Below are 16,220 nucleotides of genomic sequence, written 5' to 3'. Positions count from 1 at the left end.
TGACTATACCAACTTTAAAACCACTTAATTTTGCTAAATTCTTTATGTAGTTTAATTCTATCTTTAATTTATTAGGGGAGAGTGGAATTCTCAAAGCTCTATAAACCTAACTATAAAAAAAATGCCTGTTTTTGTGAACTGGGATGTAATGACGAGTTGTTTATGATTATTGGAGCATATGTTGGTTTCCTGTATATCTGTCTTCCTTCGCAAACTTTATGTTAGGGTCAATCCTGTTTAAATGTTCTAGTATCTCATTACTATTAGTGATGTCGTTATCAATAATAACGAATGTGTCGTCTACAAATCATAACCATAAATTTATGCCTCTGATTTTTTTCTTTTATCTTTGTGTGTTCCATCAAGTCCATGTATTGTACCCACTCAAAGCCTGAGTCCCAACCAGCATTTATCTCAGGGAGTGTTACGGTCCGAATCTATCGCAACTAATAAACAATAAAAAATTATATTTTGAGATATAAGATCTCAAACTAAATGTAAGGGCGCCATCCAATCAGTACTACAGGGTTGAACGGGACACTCTAATCTTTAACTTTAAGGCTCATCATAAAACACACAAATTATATATCTATTCAGATCAAAGGGAAATTACGAAGGCTCCATCCTAGGGGTGGGGACGGATATTTAAACGGTCACCAAGGGTTTACTATTCTACAAGAACAAGAACCTGGAACTGTTTCCTTGCAAATGCTAAAGGAGCATTTTATTTAAGTAAACAAAATAATTTTTACACACAACAAAATCTGTTGACCCTTGATTTGCCGGTAATTTGGCAAATTATTCCTGAAAAATGATTACATAATATTTAATCACTTTTGACCACCCTTCCATTTGGGTGGTGGAACCGTTGATATCTGAAGGCATCAGATTTACCTTCGTTAACACCATGACCATATTTGGTCATGGACCAATTACCTGTTGGCTAAGTAGGCGCGATCACATGGACCATGTTATCGCCTCCACTTTGATTGAGATGAGACCAACCCAGGAAACCACAAACTCTCCCCGGGTTCCTAATCAAGATATGCTAATCGTTAGTTGAAGGAAACGACAAAGAGACTATTAACTATTAACTTAACTTATTATTCACAACACTTGACATTATTACGTTAATTCGCCAGCTGATTTCCCTAGTATCATTCATCATCAGCATCCGAAATAATAAAATAAAATACAAATATTAAAAAAATATTATTATTATTATTATTATTATTATTATTATTATTATTATTATTATCAACATTATTATTAATAGTGGAAATCATGATTATCGTAATCCGTAATCATCCTCGCTATAATACTTCAACTTCTCGCTCTTATTATTCTCATCAAAAAAAAAAAAAGCTTCCTTTTTATTCTTCTTCTCCTTCTTCAAAAATTCTCATCATTATTATTATTATTATTATTATTTTTTGATTCTTTGTGCCCAGCTGTGGAGCGCGTTTGAACTTATTTTGCACAATGTTTCTTCTTCTTTTCTTCCCAATATCTCTTCATTTTTTCACTGTGTTCCTTTCTGCGTGTTTCTGTCCACCCTGTATTTTTTCTTGTTGGTTTCTCTGCAAATTTATGTTTGTTTACTAAGCTTCTAAATTTCATTCTATCTTGAATGGTTTCATCCTCAATACCCATTTCTTGTAGATCTTCATGAATTTCTGCTAACCAATTGTTGCGGATTTTCAGGGTTAGAGCTAGATTTAGAATTTTCTTTGTCAGCCTGTTGTTATCCATTCTGTGTAGGTGTCCGTAGAATTTTAGTCGTCTCTTTCTGATTGTATCTGTGATTTTTTCTGTGAATTGAAAAATTTCGTGTGGTTTCTTTTTCATCCAAATTCCATTTTCGAACTTTGGTCCTAGGAACAGGCAAAACCCCCACAGGATTATTATTATTATTATTATTATTATTATTATTATTATTATTATTATTATTATTATTATTATTATTATTATTATTATTATTATTATTATTATTATTAGTTAAAAATCTCAAATTTTTCATTTCAACTCCCAACATCATTATTATGTCCAAAATATAAAAAGTAAATTCTTCTTCTTCAAATATTTATTATTATTATTATTATTATTATTATTATTATTATTATTATTATTATTATTATTATTAATTTTACAAAAAATTTATTTCGCTTGTTACACGGTAGTCCACTCTTAATATGTTTAATGCATAACCCCTTTTACAATTCCGATTTATTTGGCACTAATCAATCCAGACATGATTTACTTGGAATATTATCATTATCATTATAGACTGTTATGCCTTTCAGCGTTCAGTCTGCAAGCCTCTGAGAATTTACTAAATGTCGCCACAATCCTCGATTTGCAACTAGTGTTGTGGCTTCATATAATTCTATACCTCTTATCTTTAAATCGTTAGAAACCGAGTCTAACCATCATTGTCTTGGTCTCCCTCTACTTCCCTTACCCTCCATAACAGAGACCATTATTCTCCTAGGTAACCTATCCTCCTCCATTCGCCTCACATGACCCCACCACCAAAGCTGGTTTATGCGTACAGCTTCATCCATCGAGTTCATTCCTAAATTAGCCTTTATCTCCTCATTCCGACTACCCTCCTGCCATTGTTCCCACTGTTTGTACCAGCAATCATTCTTGCTACTTTCATGTCTGTTACTTCTAACTTATGAATAAGATATCCTGAGTCCACCCAGCTTTCGCTCCCATAAAGCAAAGTTGGTCTGAAAACAGACCGATGTAAAGATAGTTTCGTCTGGGAGCTGACTTCCTTCTTACAGAATACTGCTGATCGCAACTGCGAGCTCACTGCATTAGCTTTACTACACCTTGATTCAATCTCACTTACTATATTACCATCCTGGGAAAACACACAACCTAAATACTTGAAATTATCGACCTGTTCTAGCTTTGTATCACCAATCTGACATTCAATTCTGTTGGATTTCTTACCTACTGACATCAATTTAGTCTTCGAGAGGCTAATTTTCATACCATACTCATTGCACCTATTTTCAAGTTCCAAAATATTAGACTGCAGACTTTCGGCACAGTCTGCCATTAAGACCAAGTCGTCAGCATAGGCCAGGCTGCTTACTTCATTTCCACCTAACTGAATCCCTCCCTGCCATTTTATACCTTTCAGCATATGATCCATGTAAACTACAAACAGCAAAGGTGAAAGATTACAGCCTTGCCTAACTCCTGTAAGTACCCTGAACCAAGAACTCATTCTACCATCAATTCTCACTGAAGCCCAATTGTCAACATAAATGCCTTTGATTGATTTTAATAATCTACCTTTAATTCCATAGTCCCCCAGTATAGCGAACATCTTTTCCCTCGGTACCCTGTCATATGCTTTCTCTAGATCTACGAAACATAAACACAACTGCCTATTCCTCTCGTAGCATTTTTCAATTACCTGGCGCATACTGAAAATCTGATCCTGACAGCCTCTCTGTGGTCTGAAACCACACTGGTTTTCATCCAACTTCCTCTCAACGACTGATCGCACCCTCCCTTCCAAGATGCCTGTGAATACTTTGCCTGGTATACTCATCAATGAGATACCTCGATAGTTGTTGCAATCCTTCCTGTTCCCTTGCTTATAGATAGGTGCAATTACTGCTTTTGTCCAATCTGAAGGTACCTTACCAACACTCCACGCTAATTTGACTACTCTATGAAGCCATTTCATCCCTGCCTTCCCACTATACTTCACCATTTCAGGTCTAATTTCATCTATTCCTGCTGCCTTATCACAATGGAGTTTATTTACTATCCTTTTCACTTCCTCAAGCATAATTTCACCAACATCATTTTCCTCCTCCCCATGAGCTTGACTGTTTGCAACACCACCATGATAATTTCCTTTTACATTGAGAAGATGTTCAAAATATTCCCTCCACCTCTCCAGTGATTCCCTGGGATCTGTTATGAGTTCACCTGAATTACTCAAAACACTGTTCATTTCCTTTTTCCCTCCCTTCCTAAGATTCTTTATTACTGTCCAGAAAGGTTTCCCTGCTGCTTGACCTAGCCTTTCCAGGTTATTACCAAAATCTTCCCATGACTTCTTTTTGGATTCAACAACTATTTGTTTCGCTCTATTTCTTTCATCTACGTACAAATCCCTGTCTGCCTCGGCCCTTGTTTGGAGCCATTTCTGATAAGCCTTCTTTTTACGTTTACAGGCTGCTCTCACTTCATCATTCCACCAAGATGTTCGCCTTTTCCCATCTTTACACACAGTTGTTCCTAGGCATTCCCTTGCTGTTTCTACTACAGCATCCCTGTATGCCACCCATTCACTTTCTATATCCTGAACCTGCTTACTGTCTACTGTTCGAAACTTATCACTAATCATATTCATGTACTTCTGTCTAATTTCCTCGTCCTGGAGATTTTCTACCCTTATTCCTTTGCAGAGAGATTTCACTTTCTCTACCCTAGGCCTAGAGATACTTAGTTCACTACAGATCAGATAGTGGTCTGTATCATTGAAAAATCCCCGGAAAACTCGTACATTCCTAACAGATTTCCTGAATTCAAAGTCTGTTAAGATATAGTCTATTATGGATCTGGTACCCCTAGCCTCCCATGTGTAGCGGTGAATAGCCCTATGCTTGAAGAATGTATTCGTAACAGTTAAACCCATACTAGCACAGAAGTCCAGCAAACGCTTCCCATTCCCATTAGCTTCCATATCTTCCCCACATTTACCAATCACCCTTTCGTATCCTTCAGTTCTATTCCCAACTCTCGCATTGAAATCGCCCATTAGCACTATTGTATCCTTGCTGTTCACCTTACCACGATGTCACTCAATGCTTCATAAAACTTGTCAACTTCATCCTCATCTGCACCCTCACATGGTGAATATACGGACACAATTCTTGTCCTAATTCCTCTCACTGACAAATCTACCCACATCATTCGCTCATTTACGTGCCTAACAGAAATTATGTTGCGTGCAATGGTATTCCTGATAAAGAGCCCTACCCCAGACTCTTCCCTTCCCTTTCTAACATCCGTCAAGTACACTATATAATCTCCTATCTCTTCCTCATTATCTCCCCTTACCCGAATATCACTTACTCCTAGCACATCCAGATGCATCCTCTTTGCTGACTCAGCCAGTTCTACCTTCTTTCTTCCATAAGCCCCATTAATATTGATAGCTCCCCATCGAATTCCATTTCGTTCGCCAAGCTATTTCGAAGGAGTCCCTCGCCTGTCAAATGGGAGTGGGACTCCATTACTCCCAAAGGTCCGAGGCTTGCTTAAAGTGTTCTGAGCTCGGTTAATTAATGAAGCAGGATGCTGCCCTACTTGCACATAGTCCAAGTAAGGATCTCTCCTCTAAAGGGTTATGGACCACCGGTGAATTGTATAGTCCTAGCCGCCTGAGCACAAGGAGGGCCACGACTCAGAATATGTCCGAGATGCCCACTCCCATTCCATAGCAACTGGTATCCCGACTCTCAGGACCACTTACTAGGCCACTCAGGCGTTGCCCATGGCTCACGAACTAGGACGTGACTACAGTAACCCACAAACATGAACCATATGATTATTATTAATATTCTTATGCTTTCGAGAATCTTTATTTTTATTCCCCATCTTTATAATTTAGTCACATACGTTCTCTCCCCTCAACGGCATCTACAGCGGAGAAGATGGACTTCGGTACGGCGGAGATGGCGGAAGAGGCAACCCATCCTTCTGGGGTGTACAGATGGAACCTACTGCCTTGTAGGATGAGGAAGGCATCCTCAAAGGCTAAGGGAGTAAACCCTGAAAGAAAATCCTCTTATGCATTAGGCCTAGCAAGTCAGCAGGAGAGTATTGAGTACAGTTGCTTTCAATAAGAAAAAGAGCCTCGGAAAGAATATTATAGACCGTACTGACACGTCCTCTCAGACAATTGTATAGTATGATGACCGTAAGGCTGATGATATACAATGTTCTGAAAGGAAACCGCAAATAAAAAAGAGACCCAAATACCGAATTGGAACTGTGAACATTCTATCATTAACTGGAAAGTTAGAAGAATTCCTAGACATGATGGATAGAAGAAAAATATCAATATTGGGATTAAGTGAGACCTAATGGAAAGGGATTGGAAGTAAGACACTTCGAGGAGGTTATAAATTATACTGGAGTGGACAGGAGAAGGTAGCGAAAAATGGTGTTGGATTCTTAATTAACGAAAGGACTGATGCTACAGCTGAAGTTATCTGCAAAAGTGATAGAATCATTAAAATGTTCATTAAACTGGAGAACACAAAGTACACCATCATACAAGTGTATGCCCCACAGACAGGCTGCAGTGAGGAAGACAAAGAGAAATTTTGGCAAGACCTGGAAGATACAGTTAATGAGGAAAATATTATTATTATTGGAGATCTAAATGCGCAAGTTGGGGTTGACAGACTTGGGTACGAGAACATCATTGGTCCACATGGATTTGGACAAAGGAACCCAGAAGAAGAACAACTATTAGATCTGTGCAGAAGAAATGATCTTATAATCAAAAATACATTCTTCAAAAAAAGAGACAGTCACAGAATAACAAGGTACAGTTGGGATGGCCAGTATAGAACATTGATTGACTGCGTAATCACAAATAAAGATGGTGGCAGGTACATCACAGATGTAAAGGTCATCCCTAGTGAAAGAATGGACAGTGACCACAGATTGTTGGTAGTAGACTTCAAACATAAGGCAAATGAAACGCAGAAACTTATTACGAAAAAACCAGGGGTTAAAACTTGGAAGTTGCAAGAAGTCCAAAGAAAGGAAGAATACAAACTAAGGATTCAACAGAGTTTGCCGAAGTGTGAAGTAACCAGCGTTAATGAAGAATGGAAGGCCTTCAAAGACACCTTTGTGGTAGAAGCCAAAAACCTATGTGGAGTTATAAGTTCTATCAAAAGGAAAAAGGAGACACCATGGTGGAATGATAGAGTGAAAACAGCGGTGAAAGAAAGAAACCAAATAAAGAAGGCACTGGACAAGGAAAAACAAAAGCAGGGACAAGAACGAAATGAACAAGAAATACAAAGACTCCAAGGATTATACAGGAACAAGAAACTTGCTGTAAAGAACATTGTAAGGGAAGAAAAAGAGAAGAAATGGAATGAGTTTGCAGACAAACTGGAAGAGGACAGTAGAGGAAATATGTAATTGCTATACAGAGTAGTGAAATACAAGCGAAGGGATCAAGAGACCATAAAAACAATAGAACATGATGATGGAACTCTGGCACAAGAAGAGGGAGAAATTAAACAAGAACTCAAGATCTATTTCGAAAAGCTGCTGAATGGAGATACAGAAAACATAATGGATAGAGGAGAGCCAAGTCGAGGAACCACAGCTGAACCACGAATTACATGGCTTGAGGTTGAAAATGCGCTCAAGAGCATGAAGAAAGGAAAGGCAGTGGGCATAGACGAACTAAGTGCAGATATGCTGAAAGCAGCAGGAATTCCTGGAACCCAATGGCTCTACAGACTGCTCAACAAGATATGGGAGGAAAATACTATTCCTGAGGACTGGAAGATGGGCATCATTGTACCTCTGTTCAAGAAAGGAAGCCGACGAAAATGTACTAATTACCGTGGTATCACACTACTGTCTCATGTCCTGAAAATATTGGAAAAAATAATAGAGACCAGAATCAGAGATATTGTTGAACCAATTTTGGAAGAAGAGCAGTATGGTTTCAGACCAGGAAGGTCAACTACAGACCTTATATTTGCAATTAGGATGCTAATGGAAAAATACTGGGAGAAGAACAAGCCTTTATTTCTAATATTTTTGGACATTGAGAAAGCATACGATAGTGTACCAAGGGAAAGAATTTGGCAATGCATGAAAGAACTTCAAGTGCGAGACAGCCTCATAGACAAAGTGAAAATGTTGTATAGTGGGAACAGAAGCTGTATTCAAGTAGGATGTGGTTTGTCGGACTGGTTTGAAACAAAGAGAGGAGTGCAGCAGGGCAGCTCATTGTCACCACTTCTATTTATTATTGTAATGGATGTAGTAATGAAATCTATTAAAAGGAAAGAACATGGAGATATCAAAGCCTTCACATTTGCAGATGACATTGCGATCTGGAGTGACTCAGAAGAGGAATTGGGAGAGAGAATACAAAGCTGGAATGAGGAGTTTAAGAAATATGGTTTAAACATTAGCAAGACCAAGACGGTGGTGATGAAAGTGTATGGGGAAGGAGCAGAACCAATAGTCATGCTAAATGAAGCTCAACTGGACAGCGTTCCAGTTTTCAAATACTTGGGTAGTGTTATATCAAATGACAGCCTAGCAAAACATTTGGTGAACAATCGAATCAATAAGGCAACACAATTTTACCACCAGGTAAGACACCTCCTGTGGGATGAGCAAATACCCATGAAAACAAAAATGACATTGTACAAGTCCTATTATACACCAATTCTTACATACAGTCTCTAAACACAGACCAATAGAGATAATTCCAAACTTCAGGCAGCTGAAATGAAATGCCTACGCACTATGATCCAGAAAACCAGGAAAGACAAGATTAGGAATGATAAAATTAGAGAAGAAGTAGGAATAGATGATTCTCTCCTCAATAAGATTCAGATATCAAGACTGAAGTGGTTTGGTCACATGAAGAGGATGCCAGTAAACAGAAGTGCAAGGAAGGAATTTGACAGAAAGGTAGAAGGAAGACGACCCGTGGGAAGGCCACGAAGGAAATGGATAGATTTAGTTAAGAGCGATGTACTGCTGAGAGGTCATGATTGGGACAAGTTGGTGGAGGAAGAATGGTACAAGGACAGGATAAGATGGAGGAGGCTCATATACCACACCCGGGAAACTGGAGATAGTTTAGGATGATGATGATGACGTTCTCTCCCAAACAGAAATCACCAAGATCCGAATTCACATCGGTCGGGACATAATAGTGTTCGAACCCGCACCCTTATTTTTGTACTGTCATTAATTCATGGAGACCATATGCTCCTAAGACAATTCTCAAATCCCATAACACCTCGCAGTTGGGCAAATACCTCCAATCTCTGCAAGTGTTAAATTATTCCTTCCTTTTCCATTTTGAAGTCCATTTATCCATCGGAACTCTTCAAAACATTTTCATTAATTAACCCTCGGTGTGTGGACTCTCTTCTGCCACTCAATACACCAGTATAGAAATACAACCCCTATGTAGGCCTTAAGATCCATCTATTTCTTCATCAACATCAGTACAATTCACTTTCATTTCAGGCCGGATTTCTGTCCCACAAAACTCCAAATCTCAACTTTTGGCTCAAATCACTCTGGGCCTCAAACATAGCGTGACCATATTATCAAAATACCTATCTCGTTTCTACCAAAATTATTTATGATTATTAAGGAGTCAAAAAACGTTAAATCAACAATTAGTGTTAAAATCGGATTATTATTAAACACGCCTTTACACATTACCCAATATTACTGTAACTACTTCGACACTTCTACTGATTATTATTATTTTGTCCACTGGCGAACTTCGCGATATTTACGAACTAATCAATGGACTTCATTCCATCCCACAACAATTTAAATCACTTGGCAACCCTACCTCTGGATTATCTAGACAACATGCCTTAATATCTATAAAACATCCAATAATGGAAAAACACTTTGGAAGCACTTCTAAATGAATATTAACATTATCTTTACATGAAACATGCTCCATATCATATCAAACAACTCAAGCACTTGAATGAACAAATAAACACTACTCTACTCTATTTAATAATCAAAATTATGATGAGTGCTTGATCTAATTATGTACATATTAATTTGTCCCTTTGTCTATCTATGAATTTATACGAGCCGGAAATGGCTCGTTTCACAATTAAGTTACATAATAAATTAATATAATTTCCTCCCCCTAACGATAGCAATCTACAAATATCTCAAAAGGTTACTTATCTCTGCCCTTGTAGTCTGCTAAAACCGGGCATGGAGCCTAGCCCCTCCGGTTTTTAGCACTGCATTTTACTGGTGTTCATGCCAGCTTGAAGAATTAATCCTTGACCCTTTTCAACTTTACACATTTTGAATAAAAACAAATAAAATAACTGTTGCACTTTGGAATAATTCCCACCCTAAATTCTACTCACAAATGTTACACTCTCAGCCTTGTATCTAGCCCACTTAATGTAGATATACATTCTTCATTCCTTTCCCGGACACTAGGAACATGGGATACCTCGGGATCCCCTTTACAACGGCCCGTGCACGCACTTGAATTTCCGTCACACGTTCACACAGCTGACCAGGTATCAGTTTTTAATCGACTGTTTACTAAGTGAAATACATCAAACACTCGTGATCGTTCTCACGTAACGTACTTCCTAATCTGTTGGTAGAATCTCACACTCCATAAGTTATGCTTTACTGAGTCCTGTAACTATTTGAAACACTTCATACTAGTATATTGCTCAAGACTGTAATATGAGCTACATCACGTTATGAATCACTGTACTATGTAACAATATAATACTTTGAACCCTACTCCACGAGTAAGTACACACATGCACCCCTGGCGTAATTATGGCTCGAACAAATTATCAGAAGTTGTCATGCACCCCAGGCATGGTATCCGTCCAAGCACTTTGTCAGAAGTAGTTGTCAGTCCTTGTCCACGACCTTATATTTATACTTGTATCCCTTTTCTTCCAAGTTCACCTGAGTTCATCTTGGGACACGCAGTCCCGATATCTTCATACAACAATTTGCGGTTTGGCCTGTGGCTTAAATATGATATCCAATGATGTAATTATGTTCTCAAAGGCTCTATACCAATTCTCAACTATTATCTTTCGCTGGTAATGGATATATTTGCGAATTTAGCTGCCGTATCCCGGCCTGGGCTTTTGCGCTATATTGTGGCGTCCTTTGCCTCCAGCCAATCATCGGATAGTATTCATTAATTCTCAGAATTACAGCATGCAATCTCCCGCAATTATTAACTTTTTATAAGTTTTATAATATAGTAAGGCTCCCAAATTCCACCTTATTCTAAATTGATATCTCACTTCCTTCTATCAATTTAATCCGCGGAGTTAGCCTCGCTAGTGCTTCTTACAATACGACTTGTCGATGAAATTTTCTATTGGTCCACATAAACCACGGGACCGGGGAGGCTCATTTTTTTTTTCTTCCAGTGCCAACCCCGCGTTCAACTCCCGCTAGTACATGGAGATACCCTGCCATCATTTCTCAGAAATTTGCACCCGGCTCTTTTCGCTGTGGCAACTACCTATTCTGTCCGGGGCTATGAAAACTTTGGCAACAAATTATCCTCTCTCTTTCCTCGTTGTCACAATTTCTGAGAATTCTAATTCTGCCGTTCATTGTTTTTGTTAATCTCAGTGGAGACAATAGTCTGTGTAGGTTTCACAACATCCTCTCGACCTGGTCTATACTTATAATATACAAAGTACGATCTTCTCGCTTCTGAAAATGAAATATATATTCCTCCATAAATAATTACAATTGCATGACGCTTATCACACCCCCACCAGGGCGCAGTATATGTCTGCCATGATACCAGATATGGGGTCTCCCATTGTCAGTCCACTTTGTTGGAAAATATGACCGTTAAACAAAAAAATGTTGTTATCCAATACGAATTTCAGAACCAACATAAACTCATTCACTTCCAGTTTACTAAGGCCGCTGTGTTTGGAGATGTTATTGTAAATAATTTCAATAGTTTCTTTCACTGGAATGTTATGTTACATATTGATTACGTCGAATGAGCACGTTACTTGATTGGGTTCAAGGTAAACTTATTTAAAATGTTGCAAAAGTTGACTGAGTTCTTCAATGGTTGTTTATTATTAAAAACATAGTGTTTTTTAGGAATTTATGGGTGTATTTAGATACCTTGTAAGTTGGACTATTCCGACAATTAATAATAGGTCGTATAGGGATGTCTTTTTTGTGTACTTTGGGAAGGCTGTAGCTAATGGTATGCTAGGGTTCATGTTAATGAGTTTTTGTTGGTCCTGTTCATTAAATAAAAAAGTTGATTTCTTAATTAAAGATTTTAAAATGTTGTTGTATTCTTATTAAGGGATCCTTTAGAACTGTTGTGTAATCGTTATCATTTAAGAACTCTTCTGTTTTTTAATGTACATATCTTTATCCATTAGTACTATTGAACCTCCTTTATCAGCTTTCTTATCAAAAATGTTGATATTTTCTATTTTTGTTTTTGTGGTCTGTATTAACTTATATTGATTAGCATAAAATTTAGTATCAAGTTCCTTTGCTAGCCTCTTTATTTTTATTTTTTTTCTGCTCTAATATCATTGTGTATTTCATTCGGGAGTTTAGCAATGTTTGTTTCCTTCAACTTGTTAGGCCAGATGTGTTTCAGGCTTTTACTAAGGAGCTCCGTTTCCCTATCTGTAAATTGTATATTAGTCAAATTTATTATCTTAAGATTATTGGGTGGTCCATGTTTGTGGGTTACTGTAGTCACGTCCTAGTTCGTGAGCCATGGGCAATGGCTGAGCAGCCTAATAAGTGGTCCTGAGAGTCGGAATACCAGTTGCTATGGAATGGGAGTGGGCATCTCGGACATATTCTGAGTCGTGGCCTTCCTTGTGCTCAGGCGGCTAGGGCTATAAAATTCACTGGTGGACCATAACCCGTTAGAGAAGAGATCCTTACTTGGACTATGTGCAAGTAGGGCAACATCCTGCTTCATGAATTTACCAAGCTCAGAACACTTTAAGCAACCCTCGGACCTATGGGAGTAATGGAGTCCCACTTCCATTTGACAGGCGAGGGACTCCTTGGAAACAACTTGGCGAACGAAATGGAATTCGATATGGGAGCTATCAATATTAATGGGGCTTATGGAAGAAAGAAGGTAGAACTGGCTGAGTCAGCAAAGAGGATGCATCTGGATGTGCTAGGAGTAAGTGATATTCGGGTAAGGCGAGATAACGAGGAGTAGATAGGAGATTATAAAGTGTACTTGACGGGTGTTAGAAAGCGAAGGGCAGAGTCTGGGGTAGGGCTCTTTATCAGGAATACCATTGCACGCAACATAGTTTCTGTTAGGCACGTAAATGAGCGAATGATGTGGGTAGATTTGTCTGTTGGAGGAATTAGGACTAGAATTGTGTCCGTATATTCACCATGTGAGGGTGCAGATGAGGATGAAGTTGACAAGTTTTATGAAGCATTGAGTGACATCGTGGTAAGGTGAACAGCAAGGATAGAATAGTGCTAATGGGCGATTTCAATGCGAGAGTTGGGAATAGAACTGAAGGATACGAAAGGGTGATTGGTAAATGTGGGGAAGATATGGAAGCTAATGGGAATGGGAAGCGTTTTCTGGACTTCTGTGCTAGTATGGGTTTAGCGGTTACGAATACATTCTTCAAGCATAAGGCTATTCACCGCTACACATGGGAGGCTAGGGGTACCAGATCCATAATAGACTATATCTTAACAGACTTTGAATTCAGGAAATCTTTTAGGAATGTACGAGTTTTTCAGGGATTTTTCGATGATACAGGCCACTATCTGATCTGTAGTGAACTAAGTATCTCTAGGCCTAGGGTAGAGAAAGTGAAATCTGTCTCCAAACGAAGAAGGGTAGAAAATCTCCAGGATGAGGAAATTAGACAAAAGTACATGGATATGATTAGTGAGAAGTTTCAAACAGTAGACAGTAAGCAGGTTCAGGATATAGAAAGTGAATGGGTGGCATACAGGGATGCTGTAGTAGAAACAGCAAGGGAATGCCTAGAAACAACTGTGTGTAAAGATGGGAAAAGGCGAACATCTTGGTGGAATGATGAAGTGAGAGCAGCTTGTAAACGTAAAAAGAAGGCTTATCAGAAATTACTCCAAACAAGGGCCGAGGCAGACAGGGATTGGTACGTAGATGAAAGAAACAGAGCGAAACAAATAGTTGTTGAATCCAAAAAGAAATCATGGGAAGATTTTGGTAATAACCTGGAAAGGCTAGGTCAAGCAGCAGTGAAACCTTTCTGGACAGTGATAAAGAATCTTAGGAAGGGAGGGAAAATGGAAATGAACAGTGTTTTGAGTAATTCAGGTGAACTCATAATAAATCCCAGGGAATCACTGGAGAGGTGGAGGGAATATTTTGAACATCTTCTCATTGTAAAAGGAAATCATCCTGGTGGTGTTCCAAACAGCCAAGCTCATGGGGAGGAGGAAAATGATGTTGGTGAAATTATGCTTGAGGAAGTGGAAAGGATAGTAAATAAACTCCATTGTGATAAGGCAGCAGGAATAGATGAAATTAGACCTGAAATGGTGAAGTATAGTGGGAAGGCAGGGATGAAATGGCTTCATAGAGAAGTAAAATTAGCATGGAGTGTTGGTAAGGTACCTTCAGATTGGACAAAAGCAGTAATTGCACCTATCTATAAGCAAGGGAACAGGAAGGATTGCAACAACTATCGAGGTATCTCATTGATTAGTATACCAGGCAAAGTATTCACTGGCATCTTGGAAGGGAGGGTGCGATCAGTCATTGAGAGAAAGTTGGATGAAAACCAGTGTGGTTTCAGACCACAGAGAGGCTGTCAGTATCAGATTTTCAGTATGAGCCAGGTAATTGAAAAATGCTACGAGAGGAATAGGCAGTTGTGTTTATGTTTCGTAGATCTAGAGAAAGCATATGACAGGGTACCGAGGGAAAAGATGTTCGCCATACTGGGGGACTATGGAATTAAAGGTAGTTTATTAAAATCAATGAAAGGCATTGAATGTTGACAATTGGGCTTCAGTGAGAATTGATGGTAGAATGAGTTCTTGGTTCAGGGTACTTACAGGAGTTAGACAAGGCTGTAATCTTTCACCTTTGCTGTTTGTAGTTTACATGGATCATATGCTGAAAGGTATAAAATGGCAGGGAGGGATTCAGTTAGGTGGAAATGTAGTAAGCAGTTTGGCCTATGCTGACGACTTGGTCTTAATGGCAGACTGTTCCAAAAGCCTGCAGTCTAACATCTTGGAACTTGAAAATAGGTGCAATGAGTATGGTATGAAAATTAGCCTCTCGAAGACTAAATTGATGTCAGTAGGTAAGAAATTCAACAGAATAGAATGTCGGATTGGTGATACAAAGCTAGAACAGGTCGATAATTTCAAGTATTTAGGTTGTGTGTTTTCCCAGGATGGTAATATAGTAAGTGCGATTGAATCAAGGTGTAGTAAAGCTAATGCAGTGAGCTCGCAGTTGCAATCAGCAGTATTCTGTAAGAAGGAAGTCAGCTCCCAGACGAAACTATCTTTACATCGGTCTGTTTTCAGACCAACTTTGCTTTACGGGAGCGAAAGCTGGGTGGACTGAGGATATCTTATTCATAAGTTAGAAGTTACAGACATGAAAGTAGCAAGAATGATTGCGGGTACAAACAGGTGCGAACAATGGCAGGAGGGTACTCAGAATGAGGAGATAAAGGCTAATTTAGGAATGAACTCGATGGATGAAGCTGTACACATAAACCGGCTTTGGTGGTGGGGTCATGTGAGGCGAATGGAGGAGGATAGGTTACCTAGGAGAATAATGGATTCTGTTATGGAGGGTAAGAGAAGTAGAGGGAGACCAAGACGACGATGGTTAGACTCGGTTTCTAACGATTTAAAGATAAGAGGTATAGAACTAAATGAGGCCACAACAGTAGTTGCAAATCGAGGATTGTAGCGACGTTTAGTAAATTCTCAGAGGCTTGCAGACTGAACACTGAAAGGCATAACAGTCTATAATGATAATGTATGTATGTATGTATGTAAGATTATTGGTATGTGTTGAAGTCTTAGGTGTGTTTGTATTCTGTTTTGGTGATCGTGACGGGGAATTTTTTAGCTGTCCTAGCTGTCGCCTGTTTTTTAATCTAATATCCCTATTAGTTTATAGTCCAGATATTGTTAGAACGAATACCATTCCAATGGGGCCAGAAATTGCACTACCTTTAAATGGGACTTGTATAGTTGTATATTCAACTGAGTTTTGTTTTTGTGTAAACCTTTTATTCATTCTTCCAAATTTCGTTCACCTTGTTTTGAGTTTTAATCTGATTGGAATTATTTAAATTCCTTCTTTGTGTTGACTTTAAACATTTTGGAATTAATGATAATTTTAAATGTTCATGTTATCACATTTT

Source organism: Anabrus simplex, chromosome 5 (genome assembly GCF_040414725.1).
Source record: "Anabrus simplex isolate iqAnaSimp1 chromosome 5, ASM4041472v1, whole genome shotgun sequence".
Classification (NCBI taxonomy): domain Eukaryota; kingdom Metazoa; phylum Arthropoda; class Insecta; order Orthoptera; family Tettigoniidae; genus Anabrus; species Anabrus simplex.
Note: the sequence above shows the minus strand (reverse complement) of the source record.